The sequence below is a fragment of the Glycine max genome, chromosome 7 (assembly GCF_000004515.6).
Source record: "Glycine max cultivar Williams 82 chromosome 7, Glycine_max_v4.0, whole genome shotgun sequence".
NCBI lineage: Eukaryota > Viridiplantae > Streptophyta > Magnoliopsida > Fabales > Fabaceae > Glycine > Glycine max.
In genome coordinates, this window is record NC_038243.2 from 31,906,391 (window position 1) to 31,932,820 (window position 26,430).

At 34.4% G+C, this 26,430-nt stretch overlaps 1 pseudogene; it reads right to left on the reverse strand.

The window, feature by feature from the left end:
* Positions 1–382: 382 nt before the first annotated feature.
* LOC100781225 (probable mannitol dehydrogenase) lies at positions 383–23,974 on the reverse strand (annotated as a pseudogene).
* Between the last annotated feature and the right edge of the window lie 2,456 nt (positions 23,975–26,430).

The window sequence follows — 26,430 nt, forward strand, 5'->3', positions numbered from 1 at the left end:
GAAACTTTAAATCATTAAAAAAATTAAAACACATGCCAACACATGGAACTTTGAGGGATAAGTTAAGAGTTTCTTCTAAATGTATATTTAATTCCCCTATATGATAACATGGATGCCACGTGAAAATTAGTAAATGTAATTATTTAATTTCCTTTTTTCAAAATAAAACATCTATAAGACAAATATACAAGGAATATTATTTTTTATGGATAAGAATTAAAGACAAAAGATTTATAATACTCACACACTCTACTTAATCTATTAAATTAAACTTCTTAATATCATACAAGAAATATTAATATTCTCAAGAGAGCTTTGCATTATTGTAGTGTTCCCTTTACCTTGGTCAGTGGTCACTCTTTATTTTCTCGATCACCCAAAACTAATAGCAAGGTTTCAATATGTTCCCAATGTCAATCACAAATCGATATTTAACGTCAGCATTCAGGAGACGCTCCATTGCTATGTTCACATAATCCATAGGAATTACCTCAATTTGAGGTCTAACATTGTGTTCAGTGGCGAAATCAATAATTTCTTGTGTCTCTTGACTCCTCCAATGTAGCTAGCAGCTATAGTTTTTCTACCTGCCAATAATATGAAATACTCCTAAGTCCTAAGCTTTATAATTTGGTTTTAATCTTCAAAAAATGCAGCAGTGCGTTCTATACTAAAAAGTTCCTGCTTTTACTACAAAGAAAGTAGCATATGAAAATCATGGTGAAAAATCCACAAATGAATTTTCAAGATAAAATATCTCTTTCCTTGTCAGGGAATTGAGATAAAATAATGCGTGTGCTTGGTTGTTCTATCCATGTGAACTCTACCTTCAAGTGAGTGATAACTTGAACATAAATCAATGAAAATATTTTTGCATACATACCCATAATTAAAGACGGGAGTAGCAATTCCAAAGGCTTCTCAGGTGCCCCAACCATTACAAGTTTCCCATGAGACTTCAACAGATCAATCAAGGGCGTGAGAGGATGCATTGCTGAGATAGTATCAATTATACCGTCCAAGGTGCACACTGCAGCCTATATATATAGTTATCGAAGAACATTATAAGTTGTCCAATTATATTTGTTGTGTAGATGCATGTTCAGGATAAATTGTTTTAGGAAAATTATTTTTTTCAAAGATTTTGTTAATGCCAACCTTTAGGACTAATTTTAAGCAATTAAGAGTGGAAGAATTTTGAGTAAGAAAGTTTATGTATTATATTTTGTTTTCTAATAAAGGTTGGTGTTAAGAAAACCCTTTTAAAAAAAAATGTCTTAGAAAACTATTAAACAAAAGGTTTTAAATTGAGGTCACAATCACGATCATAGTTAAGGTTTTGTCACATTTCTTGATATTAAAAAAAATTATAGACAAATGCGGTCACAATTATGGTCTTGTTGAGGTCCCAGCCACTTGAAAAACTTAGATGTTGCAACTAAAATCATGGGGGTGGACCATTTTCAAAAACCAAGACGCCAAAGAAAAACAATTGTTAACAGTAATTAATAATAGGCCCTTGCATTTTTTCTTGGTCTCTACTGACCACAAAGGAATCAGCTCCAAGATGTTGTATGGCTTTTTTCTTCTTATTTGGAGAAGTACTGATGATGACACTGACCTTCAAATCAAGGGCTTTTGCAAACTTGACAGCTAGATGGCCTAATCCACCAAGGCCAACCACACCCAGATGCATGTTAGGTTTATCAAGCCCAAAATATCTCAAAGGACCATACACCGTGATGCCTGCACCAAGGAAAGGAGCAGCAACATCAAGAGGTAGGCCACTTAGAATGCTAACAACAAAGTGCTCATCTACAACCATGAAGTCAGAGAACCCCCCATACGTAATGGTGTCATCCACGTACTTGGCACCATATGCGAGAATCTTTTGTTGGCAATGATTCTCAACATTGTTGACACAGTTTTGGCACGACTTGCAAGACCTAACCTAATAGAGGTGCAATCAGCCCATCCTTTACATGGAATTGGAGGTCCTACAACAAGGTCCAAGACTAAGAGGATGAAGCAAGCATTGCAAGGCCTGATTCTAAAGATCAAAGAGAAAGAAGACCCATGCGAATTAAGGGTTGCATCTAATTGGGTCACTTTCCTACAAATTGATGAAGATGCTTTGAGACCAACTTGAAGAATCACTTTGTGAAGTCCAATTTACAAGACAATAAGCATCAATGGGCTGAGTTGATCAATTTTGACAGACTATTAATATTTGGTTGATTAGATAATAACTAAATCCAATTTTTGTCATTTTATTTGTAATTTTCGTACTATTTTTTTGGTTGAATTTTCTGGTGACTTTTCATTTTCCCTTAGCCTTAATGAATGCTTTCTAGAATGCTCCAGGTCATTTAGTGGCTAGGGGAATTTATTTTTATGTTTATTGTCATTTATTTTCATTTAGTGGCATGCAATTATCAATGCATTAGGTAAATGCATATTAGTGAGAATTTATTATATCATTTCAAGATTAGCCTATAAATAGGAAACTTTTGTACTCTCTAAAGACAAAATTTGAAGATTAATGAAATTTGAGAATTTCTCTATTGTGAGAGTTTTTCCTTTGTTCTTGGGTTAAAAACTTGATAGTGTTGGTCGTGGTTAGGATCAAGTTCCTTTTCTTTGTACTTGTTTTCAAGACGATCATAAGTTTTCTCTTATAATTTGGTATCTGAGCTTCGGTTCTTGAAATCAGGTGTTATCCATCATTTGTGTTTTCTTTCTTCTTGTGTGTTTCCTCTTTTGTTTGTTCTTTCTCTTTTGTTTGACTCTATATTATTGTTTCATCTTCCTTTGTTCTACTTCTTTGAGTGTATCTTTCTTTTTTGAATTCTATCTAATATCAATATCTTTTTGTCTTCTCTTTTTATATGTAGAAGCAAAGGCACTTTGTGACATCCTGGAAATTTCTACCCGGAATTTTTGTAAACGGTGTATTTTGAATGATTATATATATATATAAGTATTATTCAGTGTATATGCATATATGTTCTTGGTAGAAGTAGGAATAGTGGGGGCTAGATACGCGGGTTAGGCTAATTAAGGAAGAGAAATCCATAACTGGGAGGTTATAGGTTAATTCTTAATTAATTAGTCTAAAAATCATCGTTTTGCGTGTGACTTAAAATTTAACAAAACCAACCTCTGAACCACGCTTGGGGTTTCACTCTGAGCATTTTGATATATATATTGCTTACTTTCGAAAACTGGCCCCGACGGGCACAGAGAAATGCGAGGAACTGGAACCAGAGAAACGGCACGCAAACCGAGGAAGGATTTTAGTGTTTCAAAAGGGTCAGATTTTTCTCACTTTCTGTGGCTGTGTATGGGTCACATCAAAAGAGAAAGTGGGCCCTTTTTGCTCCACTCAAATGGAGACATGTGGCATAGTTTATAATAAAATAATAGAAAAGAGAAAAAGCCTTTCTTTTAAACTAAAAAGCTGTATTCTCTCTCCTCACTCAGCCCCAAAATTTTAGAAGCCTTTTCCTCTCTCTCTCACGTTGCCATTCTCTTCTTCTTCCTCCACCATTGAAGCTCCAACAAAGCTCCAACCTTTGGTCATCATTTCTGCTCCAAATCGTGAAAGGAAGGCATTTTCGGAGTCGTGAAGTGCATCTCTACGTGTGGGACCTCGAAATTTCAGGTTTGGGTAGACTTCTTTCTCATTTGATTTTCGTGGGTATTGGGTTTTGGGAGATATGATGGGTAGTTTTGCTAGGTTTCTGCTTCATGATAGTTATTTGTGAAGAAATTTGTTGAAAGCATGTTGAACTTGCCATGTTTGGATGAGTTAAGCTTACCCATTCAGTTTTAGGGTTTTTATGATGATGCTTGTGATGTTTATGTGTTGAAATTGCTTATGAAAAGCTGTTAGAGATGAAGGGTAGAGTTAACCTAGGGTTAGAAAGTGAGAATATGGTGTTATGAGTGGAAAAAGAGTGAGTTTTGAGAGTTGGAAGGCCAAATCTGGATTTAGTGGCATTTGGAGGTTAAAGTGAGTTAATCCTAGCTTGAAATGTCATTTAGGACTTATGAGAAAGTTTGGGCTGTGCTAGAGAGAAAAACAAATGACCAAAGTGAACAAAGAGCCATTTCTAGGGTAAAATTGGGTGTTGAGGAGTCAAATTTTGATTCGGTGGAATTTTAGGTGTAAATCCAGTTTGAGCAAGTTTAAATTGATGTTATAGACTTGTGTGAGGTGAGAGTTTGCTCCAAATTTACCTCATTCTCAATTTCACTTCTCAAACCTTGAAAATCCATTAAATTGAGGGGTTTTGGATACCTAGATTTTGAGTTGCTTTGGTCTGAAGCTTGTCCTTGGTTTAGACATGATTGGTACATGATTTGGGACTTGTAGGATTCAATTTGGGCAAAATTGGATGAGGGAAAGAGTGGTTTTCGAAATCTGCACTTTATGCAGAATTTTGCTGTTGAAATGTGCAGCAGAATTTTGCTTGAGTGCAGAAAAATGCTATGTATTTGCAGGTTGTGGAAAGAGTAGTACAGAATGAGTTCTGGATGTTTGCTAGTAGATCCCAACGGTCAAAATGTAGACTTATGTAATAGAGACTTCCAGTAAAATTTTCGAGTCGATCCAACGGTTAACGAATTGGAACAAAGGAAATGTTACTGGGGTCTTTAAGTGAGAAAAAGCTGTGATTTTGGTTTGAGTTTTGGGCAGAGTTTTCTGCCTTTGCCCTGTTTTGCTTGGTTTGTTAGTTTGTGATGATTTGGATGTTGAATTACCTGGATGTTGGGGAAGCTTGGGAGGATTGATGAGGACCCGGTGTTGGGAGAAACGAGGATATGGGCTACGTGGGAGTACGTGAGCTCAGTTGGAGGTGGGCAACAGGGGATGGTGGGTTTATACGTGATTTGTGGATGTGGAAAAACTTGTTTTGCACCATCGCCCGACCGCCACCTAGTACCACATGTGATGGATACCCCATAATCCTACAAGCTTGAAACGAGGAAGTGTAGAAGGGTGAAACTTCCTGCTTTTATTCGTTGACCACAGAGTGGTACCTGGAGATATGTCGCGGGGGTTAGGAGACCTTGGGGACGTCAGGTGGGGTGCTATTGCCCACAACCAAGCTTGATCAATCCCGACCCAACCCGAGCATAGTTAGTCAGTGAGAACCTGTGATGTACCTAAACAGGCGAGCTCCTAGCAGTCAACAGATAAAAGGAACAAAGACCACAAAACAAGGAGGCTTGTGTGGTGGCTGGCCAGCTGTGAATCTTGTGTGATATATGGGTTATGGCCTCTAGTAATCGATTACCAAGGGTGGGTAATCGATTACAAGGCTCAAAAGTGAAGGCAGGGAGCTAAGATGACCTCTGGTAATCGATTACCAAGGGGTGTAATCGATTACCAGGCTTGAAAACGAGGTCAGGAAGCTAGGAGAGCCTCTGGTAATCGATTACCAAGGGGTGTAATCGACTACCAGGCTTGAAAACGAGGTCAGGAAGCTAGGAGAGCTTTTGGTAATCGATTACCAAGGGATGTAATCGATTACCAGGCTTAAAGAGGGAACTGGAAGATTGTGGAGGCCTTTGGTAATCGATTACCAGTATGTGTAATCGATTACACAAAGGAATAGGTCACTGGTAATCGATTACCAAGTATGTGTAATCGATTACACAGTGCCTTTTTCAGGTTTTCATGTCCTGAAGCTGTGTGATTCGAGTGTGGCCTCTGGTAATCGATTACCAAGGCTGTGTAATCGATTACCAGAGATGAAAAGCCTAGAGATACCCTTTTTACTTGCATGTAGTGTTATGGGACGCATCGTGTTGCTACGTAGTTAGATATCACGTGAAAGAGTCTACCCCTTTCTTTTCTTTCTTGTAGATCGTGATGGTGGCGCAGCTAATCCATGATCGAGTGGAGATGGAGTGCCTAGAGGGAGCTTGGGAGACCCTCGAAGGCAACACGAGGTGCCGATTTCGGGGCACGATTCGATTTCCGGCTACTTCATTGGTGCATCCAGATGAACCCGCGCGCACGCTTCAGCGCACTGTGGAGTGGATACTATCCACGCCTACACCATATCGTCTAGTGAAGTCAGTCCAAGTGATCGAGGTAACGTCATCCGAGGAAGACCCTGAGGAGGATCTTGAGGAACTACCTCCTGAGCCTGCTGTGGATGCTCTTGACTTTCTAGAGGGTGATGAGGACCCACTTCCTGAGATGGATTCTCCCGAGGAAGTCATGTCGGCATCTCAGGCAGACTCTACGGAGGATAGTGGCCCGGGAGAGATGGCGATCAGTGGAGGCTCTTCATCATAGTAGACAGCTCTTCGGACTAGTTTTATATACTTTTTTAGGGTGGGTGTATCTAGGACTGACTGTTAGGTTTACTCTTTTGTTTTTGTATGGGTAGACTTATTGTATAGGAATTTGATGATTGTATACATGTGGCTGAAGCCACCACTGTGGACACCTTTGCTCTGGATGACACTATGTATTTTGTAAAACTCTCATATTTTGGACAACTATTAAATGATGAATGTACTTACGTTTAACCTTGTTATTTGAAAAGAAAGCATTAGCAAACTTTATTTACAAAAGAGTTTACCGACCGTATTTTATTTTATTATTTTCACGTGACGACCTAAAGTAATGGCTGGTATACTCTTCCTTTGAAACAACAAAATGGTTTAGAGATTATGAGTGGTAAGAAAGAAATGACTCCGAATAGAGTTGTGAACTGGCCATTCAGGACTCTATAGTGAGGATTTTCCTTCTGAACCTAATTATTGTGAAGAGAGAAAGAAATGAAAAAGAAAAAGAAGAAAAAAAAAAGAAGAAAAAAAAATTTACCATGGTTTTTGATATTTAAATTATTACTATTAAACCAGTCATTATTTTGGGGACGCCACACACTTTGATGTTTTGATGATGCCAAAGGATCATGCGCTTCTCAACTTCAATTCAAGACAAGAATCCAAGAAATTTAAGATATATGATCAAGATAATCTTTAGAGATTTAGGAAGGGAATTCCAAGTTGAAACAACAAGAGGTTTGGCCACTGAATTTAAGCTAAAATGATTTTACAAGAGATTTACTCTCTGGTAATCGATTACATCCTCTGGTAATCGATTACCAGTGGCCAAAACACTTCCTAAAATGCTTTTAAAATGATTTTGAATACTTTTGAAAGCATGTAATCGATTACATGAGCATTGTAATCGATTACCAACAGTTGAAAATATTTACAACAGTCATTAAAAATTTGAATTCAAATTTTACAATGTGTAATCGATTACACTTGGATGATAATCGATTACCAGCAGTTATTGAATATTTTAATTCAAATTTTAAAGCTTGTAATCGATTACACAAGTCTTGTAATCGATTACCAGAGGAGATTTTCAGAAAATAATTTCCAAGAGTCACATCTGTTCAAATGGTTTTTGAATGACCATCAAGGGTCTATTTATATGTGACTTGGAACACGAATTTGCTTAGAGTTTTTCAAAACAAAAAGGTCTTATCCTCTCAAAATAAAAATTGTTTTATCCTCTTAAAAAATTCCTTGGCCTATACACTTGCAATTCAATAAGGAATTATTTGAGTGCTCCATTGTTCAATCTATCTCTTTCAAGAGAGATTTCTTCTTCTCTTCATCTTATTTCTGAAAAGGGATTAAGAGACCGAGGGTCTCTTGTTGTAAAGCAATCTGAACACAAAGGAAGGGTTGTCCTTGTGTGGTTCAAAACTTGTAAAGGGTTTTTGCAAGTTAGTGAAACTCTCAAGCGGGTTGCTTAGGGACTGGACATAGGCACAAGGGTGTGACCGAACCAGTATAAAACTGAGTTTGCACTTTCTCTTCCCTTAAACTCTTTTATTTATTATTGCTTTTATTCAGTAAGTTTAATTTGAATAATTATTTAGGAATTCATTTTAAAAGGAATCTTGGGATTTGGGTTAAAATTAAATCAGAACTTTTAATTAGGGAATAGTTTGTGATATCTTAATTCAACCCCCCCTTCTTAAGATATCTAAGGCCACTTGTCTAACAAGTGGTATCAGAGCTTCATTCTTGTACAAAGTTTAGAAGCTTCAAGAATTAATGGCCCCATCAAACTACTTGTCCCCCGAAGGCAATTCAATTAATAGGCCTCCCATTTTTAATGGAGTGGGTTACCACTATTGGAAAACCCGCATACAAATCTTCATAGAGGCTATAGATTTAAACATTTGGGAAGCCATAGAAATAGGGCCTTATATTCCCACCATGGTTGCTGGAAATGCTACAATAGAAAAGCCTATGGAAGATTGGAGTGAGGAAGAAAGAAGACTAGTAAAATTAACTTAAAAGCCAAAAACATAATTACATCTACCCTTGGAATGGATGAATACTTTAGGGTATCAAACTGTAAAAGTGCAAAGGATATGTGGGATACCCTACAAGTAACACATGAAGGCACAACAGATGTTAAAAGATCTAGGATAAACACATTAACTCATGAATATGAACTATTTAGGATGAATGCAAATGAAAGTATACAAGGCATGCAAAAGAGGTTCACACACATAGTAAATCATCTTGCATCTTTAGGGAAAAATTTTCCAAATGAAGATCTCATAAATAAAGTATTGAGATGTTTAAGCAGAGAATGGCAACCTAAGGTAACAGCCATTACTGAATCACGAGATTTATCTAACATGTCTCTTGCTACACTATTTGGAAAGTTATAGGAACACGAAATGGAACTACTGAGATTAAATCAACACGAAGAAAATGATAAGAAAAAGAGGGAATTGCTCTTAAAGCTTCATCTTTATTCCATGAAGAAAGTGATAAGGAAGACTTAATTGATTTGAATGAAGATGATGATCTTAGCCTTTTTGTAAAAAGGTTCAACAAGTTCCTGAAAATCAGAGGAAATTAAAGGAGACCAAATTTTAAATCTAAAAGAAGGACAGAAGATTCATCCTCTACTCCAAAATTCTTTGAATGCAATCAACCTGGACATCTGAGGGTTGATTGCCCGATCTTCAAGAAAAGAATGGAGAAATCTGAAAAGAAAAATTTTAGTGAAAAGAAGATGAAGGCCTACATCACATGGGATGACAATGATATGGAATCACCCGAGGATTCAGAAAATGAAGAGATAAACCTGTGTCTAATGGCTAAAAGTTATGAAAGTGATGAAGAGGTAACATCTTCAAATAACAACTTATCCATTTCTTTTGATGAATTACAAGATGCATTTGCTGATTTGTGTAGAGAATCAATCAAACTTGCAAAATTAGTTTCATCTTCTAAGAAAACAATTTCAGATTTAGAAAAAGAAATTTCAAAACTAAATAAAGAATTAGATCATCTTAAAACTGAAGTTTCAATTTCTAAATCAAATGATAAAGTTTATGTTTCTACTATTCCTGATGAAAAAGTAATATCTAATTCATGTAACTGTTGTAGCAAGTATGAAAAAGAAATTAAAGATTTGAAAAACTCACTTGCTAAATTTTCCATTGGTAAAAATAACTTAGATGTCATATTAGGAAAACAAAGATATGTCTTTGGTAAGGCAGGAATAGGATATAAACCTGAAAAATAACAAAAATTTTACAAAAATTTCTTTGCTTCCACACAAAAATATAATTCTCCTTTCATCACTTGTTTTTACTGTGGAAGAAAAGGGCATGGCACATCTACATGTTATTTTAAGAAAAATTACAACAATATTAAAATGATATGGGTCCCAAAAGGATCTTCAGTTAACACTAACACACAAGGACCCAATAAAGTTTAGGTACCTAAGTCTCAAACTTGATCATGTAGGTATCTTTGAAGAAGAAATGGTACATAGATAGCGGATGTTCAAAACATATGACGGGATATGCATCAAAGTTCACACATATTTCTCCCAAGAAAAGAGGGCATGTAACTTATGGTGACAACAACAAAGGTAGAATTCTTGGAGTTGGAAAAATAGGTACTAATTCTTCAAACTCCATTCAGAATGTTCTACTTGTTGAAGGCCTAAAGCATAGTTTGCTTAGTGTTAGTCAATTATGTGATAAAGGCTATCTAGTATCATTTGATTCTCAAAAATGTCTCATTGAACATAAACATGATACTAATATAAAGCATATAGGGTATAGAGTCAACAATGTTTATATGATAGACTTAAGCCAAAAACTAGATAATAATCAATGTTTTCTTAGCAAAGATGATGATCCATGGCTATGGCATAAACGAATTGCTCACATAAACATGGAACACTTAAATAAATTAATTTCAAAAGATTTAGTTGTTGGTTTGCCTAAATTGAAATTTGAAAAAGATAGACTGTGTGATGCATGTCTAAAGGGAAAACAAACTAGAGTCTCATTCAAATCCAAAAACATTGTTTCAACTACTCAACCATTACAATTATTACATATGAATTTGTTTGGTCCTTCTAGAATTATGAGTTTTGGTGGAAGCTATTATGCACTTTTCATTGTTGATGATTACTCTAGATATACTTGGACACTATTTATCACTCATAAGAATGATACATTTCAAGCATTTAAGAAACTTGCAAAAGTTATTCAAAATAAGAAAAATCTCAAAATTATATCTATTAGAAGTGATCATGGGGGTGAGTTTGAAAATAAAGAATTTGATTTATTTTGTGATAAGCATGGCATTGAACATAACATTTTTGCACCTAAAACCCCTCAACAAAATGGAGTTGTTGAAAGGAAAAATAGGTCTTAGGAAGAAATTGCTAGAACCTTATTAAATGATACTCCTCTTCCAAAATATTTTTGGGCTGAAGCCGTCAATATTGCATGCTATATCATGAATAGCGCTTTAATAAGACCCTTTTTAAAGAAAACTCCATATGAACTGTTCAATGGTAGGAAACCAAACATCTTACACCTTCATGTTTTTGGTTGCAAATGTTTTGTATTAAACAATGGAAAAGAAAACTTAGGAAAGTTTGATGCTAAGTCAAATGAAGGAATTTTCCTTGGATATTCTTTGCATAGTAAAGCTTATATAATTTATAATAAGAGAACAATGACAATTGAAGAATCAATTCATGTTTCCTTTGATGAGTCTAATGTTATTTCTCCAAGAAAGGATATTTTAGATGATATTGCAGAATATTTAGAATAAATGCACATTCATGGACAAGATTCTAAAGGAAAAGGAGAAGGAAGCAATGAAGATCCTCCAGTAGAAGTCAAAGCAAATAATGATCTTCCAAGAGAGTGGAAAGCTTTAAGAGATCATCCCATTGACAACATTATTGGTGATATCTCAAAAGGGGTAACAACTAGACACTCTCTCAAAGATTTATGCAATAACATGGCTTTTGTATCTATGATTGAACCTAAAAATTTAAATGAAGCCATAATAGATGAAAATTGGATAATAGCTATACAAGAAGAACTAAACCAATTTGAAAGAAATAATGTTTGGGAGTTAGTTGAGAAACCTGAAAACTACCCAATCATTGGAACAAAATGGGTGTTTAGAAATAAATTAGATGAAAATGGCATAGTTATTAGAAATAAGGCTAGGTTAGTCGCCAAAGGATATAATCAAGAAGAGGGGATAGATTATGAGGAAACATATGCTCCAGTTGCTAGATTAGAAGCCATCAGAATGTTATTAGCCTATGCATCCATAATGAACTTTAAGCTTCTTCAAATGGATGTAAAAAGTGCATTCTTAAATGGCTTTATTCAAGAGGAAGTATATGTAGATCAACCCCCTGGATTTGAAAACTTAGACAAGCCCAATCATGTTTTTAGATTAAAAAAGGCGCTATATGGCTTAAAGCAAGCCCCTAGGGCTTGGTATGATCGTCTGAGTAAGTTTCTTTTAGAAAAGGATTTCTCTAGAGGCAAAGTAGATACTACTCTTTTCATAAAGAGAAAATTACATGATATTTTATTGGTTCAAATTTATGTTGATGATATTATTTTTGGATCTACTAATGAATTATTGTGCAAGGAATTCTCTCATGACATGCAAAATGAGTTTGAAATGTCAATGATGGGAGAACTCAATTTCTTTCTTGGATTACAAATTAAACAAACCAAGACTTGAATATTTGTCAATCAATCCAAGTATTGCAAAGAGTTAATTCACAGATTCGGGATGAAAAATGCTAAGCACATGGCTACACCAATGAGCACTTCTTGCTATTTAGATAAAGATGAAACCGGTCAGTCAATAGATGTTAAGCAATATCGAGGTATGATCGGATCCCTTCTTTATTTATCCACTAGCAGACCTGATATTATGTTTAGTGTGTGTATGTGTGCTAGATTTCAATCAAACCCTAAAAAGTCACATCTTAGTGTCGTTAAAAGAATCATAAGATATTTGTTAGGCACTATGAATATAGGTTTATGGTATCCTAGGAATTCCACATGTACCTTAATAGGATACTCTGATTTAGACTTTGCCGGTTCTAAAACAGATAGAAAGAGTACAAGTGGAACTTGTCAATTCATTGGATTTGCTCTAGTCTATTGGCATAGTAAGAAACAAAATAGTGTTGTTTTATCCACTGCAAAAGTAGAATATATTTCTACCGGCAATTGTTGTGCACAGATTCTATGGATGAAGCAACAACTCTCTAACTATGGAATCCTTCTTGATCATATACCTATTAGGTGTTATAATACAAGTGCAATTAATCTTTCCAAAAATCCAGTTCAACATTCTAGAACCAAGCATATATAAATTAGGCACCATTTATAAGAGATCATGTTCTAAAGGGAGATTGTATGCTAGAATTTGTTGATACAAAGAATCAGCTTGTTGATATCTTCATAAAACCTCTCCCCAAAGAAACATTATTTTCCATTAGAAGAGAATTAGGCCTCTTAGATATTAGTGATTTGGATAGATAAGGATTGATTGGTTGATTGAAATATTTATGGTTAATGATTGATTGATTGTATTTGATTATAAGATTTTGATTGTGTTTGATTGGTGTATTATTATGTGATTAATGCTTGTTTGATTGAATTAAATGAGTATCAGTATTAATGATTGGTATAGTTAGATGTTTTTAGCATAGACATAGATAATTTTTAGAGGAAAAAGCCTAGTTCATGTTCTGGTAATCGATTACCATTACGTGTAATCAATTACACAAGAACAAATAGCCTGTAATCGATTACCGCATCCTGTAATCGATTACCAGAAGGCTAAGTACTCCTGTAATCGATTACCAAACCTTGTAATCCATTACATAATGTCATCTTCTACAAATAGCCACGTTTCAGAAGTTGCAGTGATGAAAATCACGAGTTGCGGCGCCCCCTTTCTCCCAAAACTTCCAAACATCATATCCCACTCGTTTCTCAACCAAATCACTTCCCACAAAGCCCATTTTTCATCATTTTTTTATTCTCTTTCATTTGAACCGATCGAAATCTTCAATAACTTCACCAAATGGCCGAATCATCCAAGAAGCGCAAGGGTTCATCCACCTCCGCTGCGACAACTAGAACACCACGTCCCGGAGCCACCGGAGCATCCCCGGCACCAATTCCACCATCCTTGTCATCCTCTACACTATTTTCATCTGATGAACAACCTATCCGGTATTCCTCTCTCTTTCAATCTCGTCAAATTCTTGATCCCAAATATCTTGACCTTGAATTTTTTGATGGGGAAAAATTTGATTGCTATCAAGTGTTTCAAAACACTGGTCTGGTTCCTTTTATGTCATTAAAATTACCATATTATCATGAGTTAGTACGAGTCTTTTACTCAAACTTCAAAATTTAGGATGAAACTTTAATTTTTGTGGTGCATGGTATCCCTATGATTATTGATGAGTCTCTTTTCTTTTCTCTGACATAACTACCTAGTCAGGGTGCACCTTTTGAGGGTACTCTTGTTGACGACTGGAAGTTTGATTACTCTAGTCTTGATGTCTGCCGCATGGTCTGCATTGACCAGGCGGTATGACCGACAGACTGCTTGCCTGGTCATTGACATTTGATTGTTGCATTATGCATTATAATATTGTTAGAATTCTGATGCCTCGTTCTTCTAATCTCGCTCAAGCCTCTGAGGAGGACTTGATTCTGATGTGGGCTTTCTTAACCGGTCGTCCAATCGACTGGGCCCATTTGATTTGTTACTGCATGCATAAGGCATTGTGGTCTGGTGCACCTCTCCCTTACCCTCAGCTTGTGACTTTATTTCTTCGACATTTTGAAATTCCTTTGGATTTGGAGCCTTTTCTGCTAGTTAAACGCTCCTTTGCTATTGGTGCCGGTGCAGTAACCTCCTTTGGCTACCGTAAGGACATGGATGGGCAATGGTTGAAGAAGGACGCGCAACCTCCGCAAGACGAATGTACTCCCTCTCCTCCGCCTCAACGAGATGATTCCTCAGCCCTCATGAATGAAGTTCTTTCGGAATTACGAGGCCTTCACACCTATGTTGGTGAACGTTTTGATTCCTTGGATGGTCGAATAGATCTATTAATGCTCGCTTTGAAGGAATGGATACCTGCATCACTCAGCTTGAAGAGGATGTGAGTTATCTTCGTCGGTGCTTCGACCTTCCACCACCTTCCTAGATTTAGATTATTATTATCTTTTATTTTAAGCTGTGTATTTGGCTACGTTTTAAGTCATTATTCTCTAAACTTTAGTTATATTTCAGTATTTGGCACTTAGTATTTTATGACTGAATTATATTTGATTTTGACTTGTGAATGGCTATGTGAACTTTAGTTATATTTGATTCTTCTTTTCTGCCTTATGTTGATTACCACGTACTTTGGCTTTTTGATGTTGTCAAAGGGGGAGAGAAACAGGGCTTAGAAGCTTAGAAATTAGAAGCTTAGAAATCAAGAGATCATAAATTCCAAAACATAGGGGGAGTATGGAATGAGTGAACGATCTATCTTGTATATATTCTATCTTGTATCTTGATTTCAGGAATTAAATTGTCATCATAAAAAAGGGGGAGATTGTAGAAGCAAAGGCATTTTGATGTTTTGATGATGCCAAAGGATCATGCGCTTCACAAGTTTAATTCAAGACAAGAGTCCAAGAAATTCAAGATATATGATCAAGATAATCTTTAGAGATTTAGGAAGGGAATTCCAAGTTGAAACAATAAGAGGTTTGGCCAATGAATTTAAGCTAAAATGATTTTACAAGAGATTTACTCTCTGGTAATCGATTACCAGACGATGTAATCGATTACCAGTGGCCAAAACACTTCCTGCAATGCTTTTAAAATGATTTTGAATACTTTTGAAAGCATGTAATATATTACATGAGCATTGTAATCGATTACCAGTAGCTGAAAATATTTACAACAGCCATTAGAAATTTGAATTCAAATTTTACAATGTGTAATCGATTACACTTGGATGGTAATCGATTACCAGTAGTTATTGAACGTTTTAATTCAAATTTTAAAGCCTGTAATTGATTACACAAGTCTTGTAATCGATTACCAGAGGAGATTTTCAGAAAATAATTTTCAAGAGTCACATATGTTCAAATGGTTTTTGAATGACCATCAAGGGTCTATTTATATGTGACTTGGAACACGAATTTGCTTAGAATTTTTCAGAACAAAAAGGTCTTATCCTCTCAAAAGAAAAATTGTCTTATCCTCTTAAAAAATTCCTTGGCCTATACACTTGCAATTCAATAAGGAATTATTTGAGTGCTCCATTGTTCAATCTATCTCTTTCAAGAGAGATTTCTTCTTCTCTTCATCTTATTTCTAAAAAGGGATTAAGAGACCGAGGGTCTCTTGTTGTAAAGCAATCTGAACACAAAGGAAGTGTTGTCCTTGTGTGGTTTAGAACTTGTAAAGGGTTTTTGCAAGTTAGTGGAACTCTCAAGCGGGTTGCTTGGGGACTGGACGTAGGCACAAGGGTGTGGCCGAACTAGTATAAAACTGAGTTTTCACTTTCTCTTCCCTTAAACTCTTTTATTTATTATTGCTTATTGCTTCTATTCAGTAAGTTTAATTTGAATAATTATTTAGGAATTCATTTTAAAAGGAATCTTGGGATTTGGGTTAAAATTAAATTAGAATTTTTAATTAGGGAATAGTTTGTGATATCTTAATTCAACCCCCCCTTCTTAAGATATCTGAGGCCACTTGTCTAACATTATATATATTATAACAAAAATTCATGCATACAGAAAAAAAAAGTGAAAAAAACATGAGAAAAATGAAAACGAAATCCAAAAAAAAGTGTGACTATTGTTCTTATTTTCTTCTTATTCTATCAATCTTCCTTTGGTTTTATTCTCCTTAGAAAAACACTTTTCGTAAATTCCTTGTGCTTTGTTTGTTCTTATTCACTAAAGTTCTCATTGATAATTTTTTGTGTATTGTCGTGCATAATCAACCCCAAAGGGTTCTTACGTAAGAGTTCATAAGGAGGAGTTGAGTGGTAAAAGGCAAGAGTGGTGAGATTATTTGAGGGAAAGAGCCAAAAGGAGTGAAACACAAGTGAAAAAAAATTATTGAGTGTAAACATGTGAGAGAGTGTTTGTGTGAGGATGTTTATTTGTCCATTTATGATCATTTCTTACACAATTCTTGCAACAATTTTAATCATGAGTGGAGACGAAGGAGTGGATCTCAAGTTGTTTGTTAAAGTTATTAATGAATAATTTCAAGCTTTAAACTTGAGATTGGATAGTTTACAATCTCCATTCAGATCTAAAAGTCGTAGACAGTCAACTTCTAAAGAAGAAGAGGAGGAGAAGGAGTATTCAGATGCAAGAAGTCATGGAAGAAGGTGAAGAGGTGAACCAAGAAGAGATAATCATTTGGGGAGCATTAAGATGACAATCCCTACGTTTCAAGGTAACAACGATCTTGAGTTGTATTTGGAGTGGGAGATAAAGGTTGAACATGTGTTTGATTGCCATAATTATTCTGAGGAAAAGTGTTAAGGACTACTACAAGGAGATGGAAATAGCCATGATTAGAGCCAATGTTGAAGAAGACCGTGGGGAAACTATGCCCAAATTCATTGGAGGTCTAAAGAAGGAGATAACCGATGTGGTAGAATTGCATCATTATATGGAGATGGAGGACTTGTTGCACAAATCTATTCAAGTGGTGAGACATTTTCAACTAAGAGTACTTCTAAATTTTCTTTCACTTCTTCATGGAAGTCAAACTGGCAAAACAACAAATCTGTGACAAAGTTAAAAGATGAAGCTAAGTCCAAAAATTCATTTGTTGCACCTAAAGGTAAAATGGAAATGAATTAATCTTCTAGATCTTGTGATATCAAATGTTTCAGGTGTCAAGGAGTTGGACATATTGCTTCTCAATGTCCAAATAAAAGAGTCATGATACTTTTGGGCAATGGAGACACAGAGACTGAGAGCTCAAGTGATGATGAAATGCCACCATTGAAGGATTGCAGTGATGTTGATGTTGTTGAACATGTAAATGGAGATATGCTTGTTACTAGGCATGCAACGGTGATTCGGAGCAACATGAGCTTATTTTTCATATAAGATGCCACACAAAAGACAAGGTATGCAATTTGATCGTTGATAGTGAAAGTTGTATTAATGTTGTTAGCCCTTGTTGGTTGAGAAATTGGGTTTGCCCACATTAAAGCACCCTATCCATATAGACTTATGGAGACATAAGGGTGACTAAGCAAGTGTTGGTTTCTTTTTCCATTGGTAATTACAAGGATGAAGTTCTTTGCAACGTGGTACCTATGCACGCTGGGCATATATACTTCTAGGGCTGGCAATTTGATAGAAAGGTAACCCATGATGGTTACAAAAATATATATGCTCTTGTTTTGAACAATGGTATCATTGTGTTAACACCTCTCCGCCCTACTAAGGCCTATGCCGATCAAATTAGAATTATAAGAGAGTGTAACTTGATAGAAGAACAATTAAGCATTCAAGAAAAAAAGAGAAAAGAAAAGAAAAATGAGAGTGAGAAAAAGAAAGAAAAGAATAAAAAAAAAGACAAAGAAGACAAAAACAAGAAAGTGAGTGTATTTGCAAAGAAAAGAGAGGTTGAGAGTGCTCTGATGGCTAGAGAGCAACTACTTGTACTCATGTACAAGGATGTTTATTTTACTAACGATCTTAACTCTTCTTTGCCTTGTGAGATTGTTTCCTTGTTACAGGAATTTGTTGATGTTTTTCTAGAAGAAATTCCATATGGATTTCCTCCTTTAAGAGGTATTGAGCATCGAATTGACTTCATTCTTAGTGCTTCACTTCCAAACTGACCAGTCTATATAGGTCAAGTCCAAAAGAAGCAAAGGAGATTCAAATTCAAGTTGATAAGTTGTTGCAAAAGGGATTTATAAGGGAAAGTCTTAACCCTTCTTCTGTTCCTATGATCTTGGTTCCAAAGAAAGATAGGACATGGCGAATGTGTACAGATTGCCGAGTCATAGATAAAATCACTATAAAGTATAGATACCATATCCCTAGATTGGATGATATGCTCGATGAATTGTATGGTTCGCCTGTGTTTTCTAAAATGGATTTGAAGAGTGAATACTATCAAATCTGCATGAAAGAAGGTGATGAATGGAAAAAAAATTTAAAACAAAATATGGTTTATATGAGTGGTTGGTGATACTATTTGGTTTAATTAAGTACCTTCATGAGATTAATGAACCATGTTTTGCATGTTTTCATTGGAAAATTTGTTGTGGTGTATTTTGATGATATTTTGATCTATAGCAAAACATTAGAGGAACATTTTGATCATTTACATGTTGTTTTTAATGTTTTGAGAGAAAATAAATTGCATGCCAATCTTAAAAAGTGTTCTTTTTGCCTTGAATTTGTTGTGTTCTTGGGTTTAGTCATTAGCTCAAAAGGAATAAGAGTGGATGAAGAAAAGGTAAAGGCAATTAGGGAATGGCCTATACCTGAGAATGCTAATAAGGTAAGAAGTTTTCATAGTTTAACAAGTTTTTATAGAAGATTTCTGAAGAACTTTAGTTCACTAGTTGCACCTTTAAATGAACTTGTAAAAAAGAATGTGGTGTTCAAGTGAATCGATGCACATGAGAAAGCTTTTAATTTATTGAAAGATAAGTTGACCAATGCACCTTTGCTTTGTTTACCTAATTTTGATAAAGCGTTTGAAATTGAACGTGATGCTTTTGGTGTTGGAATAAAGGTTGTAATGATGCAGGACTCTAAACCAGTTGCATACTTTAGTGAAAAGCTTCATGGGGCAGCATTGAATTATTCCATGTATGACAAAGAGTTGTATGCTTTGGTAAGAGCTTTGTAGACATGATAGCACTATTTGTGGCCAAGGGAATTCATAATTCATTCTAACCATCAAAGTTTGAAGTTTCTAAAATACCAAGGTAAGCTTCAAAAGAGACATGCCAAGTGGTTGGAATTCATTGAGATGTTTCCTTATGTGATCAAGTACAAGAATGGTAAGGAAAACATAGTGGTTGTTGCATTGTCTAGAAAGTATGCTTTGCTTACTTTTTTGCAAATTGAATTGTTTGGTTTTGAGTTTATGAAGGAATTGTATACTAATGATTCTGACTTTGGCAAAGTATGGGATTCTTATTCTAAACATGTTTTTGGGAACTATTATAGACATAATGGTTTCTTGTTTCAGAAAAATAAATTGTGTGTGCATGTGTGCTCCTTGCATGAAATGTTAGTTAGAGAAAGTCATGGTGGTAAAATGATGGAACATTTTGGTGTGAAAAAGACTTTAGAAATTATGCATGAGCAATTTTATTTCCCTAGCATGAAGCATGATGTGCAATTTGTTTATGACAAGTGCATATCATGTAAACAAGCAAAATCTAAAGTCATGACCCATGGCTTCTATACACCTTTTCCTGTGCCTAATCACCCATGGACTGATGTTTCAATAGATTTTGTGTTAGGACTACCTTGGTCTCAAGGTGATAAAGACAATATATTTTTTGTTGTTGATAGGTTTAGTAAAATGATGAGAATCCTAAAACTGCCCAAATACAGGGACCTATGACCAGGAGTAGGACCAAACAGCCAATGGGTATCGTCCAACAAATGGTAGCAGACATACTTAACAAGGCCCAATTGGCTAAGGATATTAATTCTTGCTGAAGGCCCAGACTAATTTGAAAGCCCAGAGGCAGAGGCACTACTAAGAATATTAATTGTTGCTGAAGGCCCAAACTAATTTGAAGGCCCATACCAAATATGTTTTTTTTTTATATTTCTATTTTTTCTTTGTCATTTTGGCCCAAACTGATTTGAAGGCCCATGCCTATTTCTATTTTTTGTTCAGATACACTATATGTATTGATTTCGTTTTCAATAGATGAACTTTTGGCATTTTGCGAATATTTTGTGAGAGCTTCTCTCTGTGTTCCTTGTTGAACTAATCTCAGACTTATCAAGGTAATCCTTGTGGTGTCTACCCTGACTTATCTTCCCTCTCTGGAAGTGGCATCATCCAAACTCTATGACTGGCATCAAGCGATCCACTCCTAGTAAGGATTGTAGAAGCAAGCTTCATGATGATGAATCAAGTTGATTCAAGAAGTTTTGATAATGACAAAGATGTTGACAAAGAGCCCAAAGAATGATTTCAAGATTAAATCAGGAACAAATTCAAGAATCAAGAGAAGTTTGATGTCAAGATTCAAGAAAAGATGAATTCAAGTTCCAAGAGAAGAAATCAAGAAGACTTCACAAGGGAAGTATTGAAAAGATTTTTCAAAAAACAAACATAGCACAGTTTTTTTTTTCAAAAGAGTTTTCACAAAATTTTCTAAGTTACCCGAGTTTTTACTCTCTAGTAATCGATTACCAGTTTCCTGTAATCGATTACCAGTGGCAAAGTTTTGATTTCAAAAGCTTTTAACTGAATTTACAATGTTCCAATTGATTTCAAAATGGTGTAATCGATTACAAGATATTGGTAATCGATTACCAGTGCATCTGAACGTCGGAATTTAAATTCAATTGTGAAGAGTCACATCCTTTCATAAAAATCTTTGTGTAATCGATTACAAGGATTTGGTAATCGATTACCAGTGACAAGTTTTGAAGAAAAATCAAAAGATGTAACTCTTCCAATGGTTTTCAGTTTTTTTTAAAGGTTATAACTCTTCTAATGGTTTTCTTGACCAGACTTGAAGAGTCTATAAAAGCAAGACCTTGACTTGCATTTTAAAAATATTCATTACAATCTTTGACAACCTTTACAAACAACTTTTCCACATATTCTTTGAATCTCTTTAAACATCTTCTTGAACTTCTTCTTCTTCTTTCTTCTTCCTTTACCAAAAGCTTTCAAAAGTTTTTTGGTTTTCCAAACCTTGAAAACAAAAGTGTGTTATTCATCTTTTTCATTCTCTTCTCCCTTTGCCAAAAAGAATTCTCCAAGGACTAACTGCCTGAATTCTTTTTGTGTCTCTCTTCTCCCTTTTCCAAAAGAACGAAGGACTAACCGCCTGAATTCTTTTGTGTCTCCCTTCTCCCTTGTCAAAGAATTCAAAATGACACAGTCTGAGAATTCTTTTGATTCTTCCCTTTCCCTAAAACAAAAGATTTCAAAGGACTAACTGCTTGAGAATTCTTTTGTTTTCCCTTTACAAAGTTTCGAAGGATTAAGCGCTTGAGAACTTTGTCTTAACACATTGGAGGGTACATCCTTTGTGGTACAAGTAGAGGGTACATCTACTTGGGTTGTTGTGACTGAGAACAAGAGAGGGTACATCTCCTGTGGATCAGTTCTAGTGGAGGGTACATCCACTAGGTTGTCCAAAGAGAACAAGGGAGGGTACATCCCTTGTGGATCTTTGCTTGTAAAGGCTTTTTTACAAGGTTGAAAAGAAATCTTAAGGACCTCAGGTCGCTTGGGGACTAGATGTAGGCACGGGTTGTTGCCGAACCAGTATAAAACTCTTGTGTTTGTCTTCTTCTTCCCTACACTCTTTATTTTCCGCTGTGCACTTTAATTATCGCTTTTACTTTTGGTTAAGTTTTTATTTCTATTCTTTACTATCTTAACAACATAGTAAAAGCCTAAGAAGGATAGATTTTTAATTAGTAAAGGTTCAGTAATAATTAATTCAACCCCCCCTTCTTAATTATTCCGAGGCCACTTGATCCAAAAAGGATCACATTATAAAATGACGCATTTCATTGCATGTTCCAAAACCAATGATGCAACACATATTGCTTATCTTTTCTTTAAAGAAGTAATGTGTTTGCATGGACTACCAAAAACAATAGTAAGTGATAGAGATGTGAAGTTCCTAACTCATTTTTGGAGAACTTTGTGGAATAAGCTGGGAACAAAACTCTTGTTTTCCATTGTTACACATCCTTAAACAGATGGACAAACTGAAGTGGTAAATAGGACACTTACCACCTTGTTGTGTGCTATCATTCAAAATAATTTCAAAAACTGGGAGAAATGCTTGCCATATGTTGAGTTTGCTTATAATAGGTCTTGTTTATTCTACTACTTCATATTCTCCATTTGAAGTTGTGTATGGCTTTAATCCTTTGAATCCTTTGGATATCTTACCTTTGCCTTCTAATAAGTATGCTAATTTTGATGGTAAGAAAAAAAAAGATTATATCAAGGAGTTGTATGCAAAAGTTCGAGCCAACATTGAGAAGAAGAATGAACAATATGCAAAGAAAGCAATAAGGGTCACGTTAGAGTTATTTTGGAACTAGGAGATTGGGTTTGGGTTCATATGAGGAAGGAAAGGTTTCCTGTTCAAAGAAAATCCAAGTTGCAACCAAGAGGAGATGGGCCTTTTCAAGTTCTGGAAAAGATAAATGACTATGCTTACAAGCTGGACTTGCCAAGAGAATATGGTAACATAAGTGCTACATCTAATGTGGCCGGTCTATCTTTATATGATGTAGGTAACATATCAGATTCGAGGATAAATCCTATTGAAGAGGGAGGGAATGATAGAGGTGCAACCATCTAATGATCCTTTACAAGGGATTGGAGGTTCTATGACAAGGTTCAAGACTAAGAGGATGAAGCAAGCATTGCAAGGCCTAATTCTAAAGATCAAAGAGAAAGAAAACCAATTTGAATTAAGGGTTGCACATAATTGGATCACTTTCCTACAAAATGATGAAGATGCTTTAAGGCCAACTTGAAGAATCACTTTGGGAAGCCCAATTTACAAAACAAGTAGCATCCATGGGCCAAGTTGATCAATTTTGGTGGACTATTAATATTGGGTTGATTAGATAATAACTAAGTCCAATTTTTGTCATTTTATTTGTAGTTTTCATACTATTTTTTGGTTGAATTTTCTGGTGACTTTTCATTTTCTCTTAGCCTTAATAAATATTTTCTAGAATGTTCTAGGTCATTTAGTGGCTAGTGGAAATTTATTTTCATTTAGTGACATGCAATTATCAATGCATTTGGTAAATGCATATTAGTGGGAATTTATTATAGCATGCAACTATCAATGCATTTGAAGATTAATGAAATTTGAGAGTTTCTCTATTGTGAGAGTTTTTCCTTTGTTCTTGGGTTAAGAACTTCATAGTGTTGGTTCTATCGGAAAGCCGTGGTTAGGGTCAATTTCCTTTTCTTTATACTTTCTTTCAAGACAATCCTAAGTGTTCTCTTATCACAACCAAGCATCCCACAACCATCTTGTCTCCAGCCTTGAACTTTTCTACTTTGCTTCCTACCTATATTGCATCTCCAACAATCCCACAATTGTAATTTGTTCATCCAATATCATGAACTCAATTAGGCACTTCAAGCTTCTTACACTGGATTAATAAAAAAACATTATTGTAACAAACACAAATATTGTCAAAAAGTAGAAATCATACCAAGTGACAAGTGGATAGATGGAATCACTCTGATCATTCTTCAATTTGTGAAAATCTGAGTGGCATATTCCACAGTACAACACTTTGAATGTCACATGTTTCTCTCCTGTTTGTCTGCGGTTTGAAAATACCATTTTAGACACCCTTGTTTTGTTTAAATTAAGGAAAAAATATTTTAAGTCCCTATATTTTTCTCCAAATGTGTTCAAGATCCTTCTACTTTAATATCAATGAATTTGATCTCCAAACTTTTAAAAACATGTGGATTACCCTCATGTCTAAGACTTCATCTTTTTCTTTCTTTTTTGTTAAATTAAAACAGACTAAATTCACATTCATTTAAATTAATTTTGAAGATTAAATTCATCAATATGAAATTATAAGAACATTGATTACGTTTGACTGAAAGTATAAAGATTAAAAACACATTTTTCATTTAAATTAATTATCGATTCATATCATAATAATAAACAATAACTTTACAACACATAAAAGTATTTGATGATAAGGTTTGATCTATATCATCATTTAAATTAATATCACTTTGCTCCTATTTATAATATCTTTTTTTTAAATTATCTTTGTCATTAATATTTCTCTCCTTTTTAATTATTTATCATTCAATTAATTTTAAGTGTATTTGTAATAAAAATAATTAATATAAAAGAGATATTTATTGATTGTGTCTTATAAAAAAAAATACTACTTCTAATTTGGGTAAGATAATAGTTATATTTATGTTTATTTAAACCATAAAGTAAAATAATAAATAAATAATACACTCCTGAAACTGTAAAACATATAGCTCCTAGAACTATGAAATTGCTAAATTGGGAGTTAAACTCAATGGAGAATTCCTAATATAAGATGAGTAATATCTTAAAAATGAAACTTTTGGTATTAAATTTAAAAATTTTCCTTAGTTACGTGCGAATGTTTTTTTTTTCAATTTCAATCTAGCACCCATTTTGATAGTTTCATAATTCAACCAAGTTCAAGAAATTTTTGTGCTCCCAACATGAAAATGAACTAAACTTTCATTACATAAAGTATAATTTATTAATGATTAAAAAATGTTAAGCATTAGAAACGTCTCTATTAATATATAACCTTTGTGTAACATAAATCAAACTATTAATATAGATATTGTAAGTATCTTTTGTCCCTATTTATTAGAATTTATCGACTAATTTAAGTTTATATTAAAAAATTAGTTAAACTTAGATATTAATATGAAATTTTTCTATAATTATAATATTTTTCAAATGGGTCATGCCAACCAGTGTTCTTTGATTCAACAAAAATAAAATATAGTATTCTTAAAACATCGGTTAAAATCTAAAATAAGAGAACATTTATTTTAGAGATAATTAGCAGATATCCGTGCATACGTACGGGTTGCTCCACTATTTTTTTTTTTGTCTTAATACTGAAATTGTGCTTAAATTAAAAAGTAAAATACTCCAAAAAGTATGAAAATTGTAAGAAAAAAATATAAAAAATCATCTTTATTTTTTTTTCAAACTATTTTTTGGTGAATAAAAGGATTTGGATCTTCTCCATTACTAAAAAAAATGGACATCTCCATTTTTACTATCCTTCACAGAACACGTGGCACTACAAATCAAAGGTTAAGATAGTTGGACAAGTGGCCTCAATAATTTAAGAGAGGGGGTGAATTAAGTTTTAAAAATTCTTCGACTAACAAGTTTTAATCTCTTTTTTAAATGATATATAATCGATTCAGAATGCAGAAGAAGAAACAACAATCAATTTAATAATGCTCTTTTAAAACGTGCAAGATAAAATTAGTTGCAATAAAATAAATGAGATAAGGGATGAGAGAATTGTAAACTTGATTTATATTGGTTCGACCACTTCCCGTGCCTACCTCCAGTCCTCAAGCAACCTACTTGAGATTTTTCACTACCTTTGTAAATTCTTTACAACTTTTGAACACACCTTGCGATCCCTCACCCTTATGTTCAAGATCCTCACAAGCCAAGAGACGAACAATCTCTTGATTACAATTGAGTTTTTGAAATGTATAGAAAAATTTCTCTCTTTTAGAGTAGATGATACAAATTAAAGATCCTAGAAAAATTCTCAATAGATTTACAAGTGTTTGGCCAATAATTGTTTTGAGAGAATTTTGACAATTAAGTTTTCTTTTTTGAAAATCTTTGAATGTTTTTCGAAGTAAAGACATATATATAGGCTCTATTGTGCCTGTTAAAAACAACTTGAAGAAATGTGTCTTTTCAAAAATATTTTTTGAAATTTTTCCACTGGTAATTGATTACAGGATTCTAGTAATCAATTGCATAGTTATATTTTTGAAGAGTCATGACTTTTCAAAGTTTTTCTGAAATCTCTTCACTAGTAATCGATTACAGAATCTTTGATAATTGATTACACAGTTTTCGAATTCAAATAAATTCAAAATTTCAAAATTTCAAAAAGGCATGTGCATTCTGTCTTTGGTAATCGATTATAGAACCCGGTAATCGATTACCAGCTCAAAAATATTTTATTTTGATCTAATCAACTTTTGATAAAAACATTTTAAAACAAACTTTGAGGCCAAAAA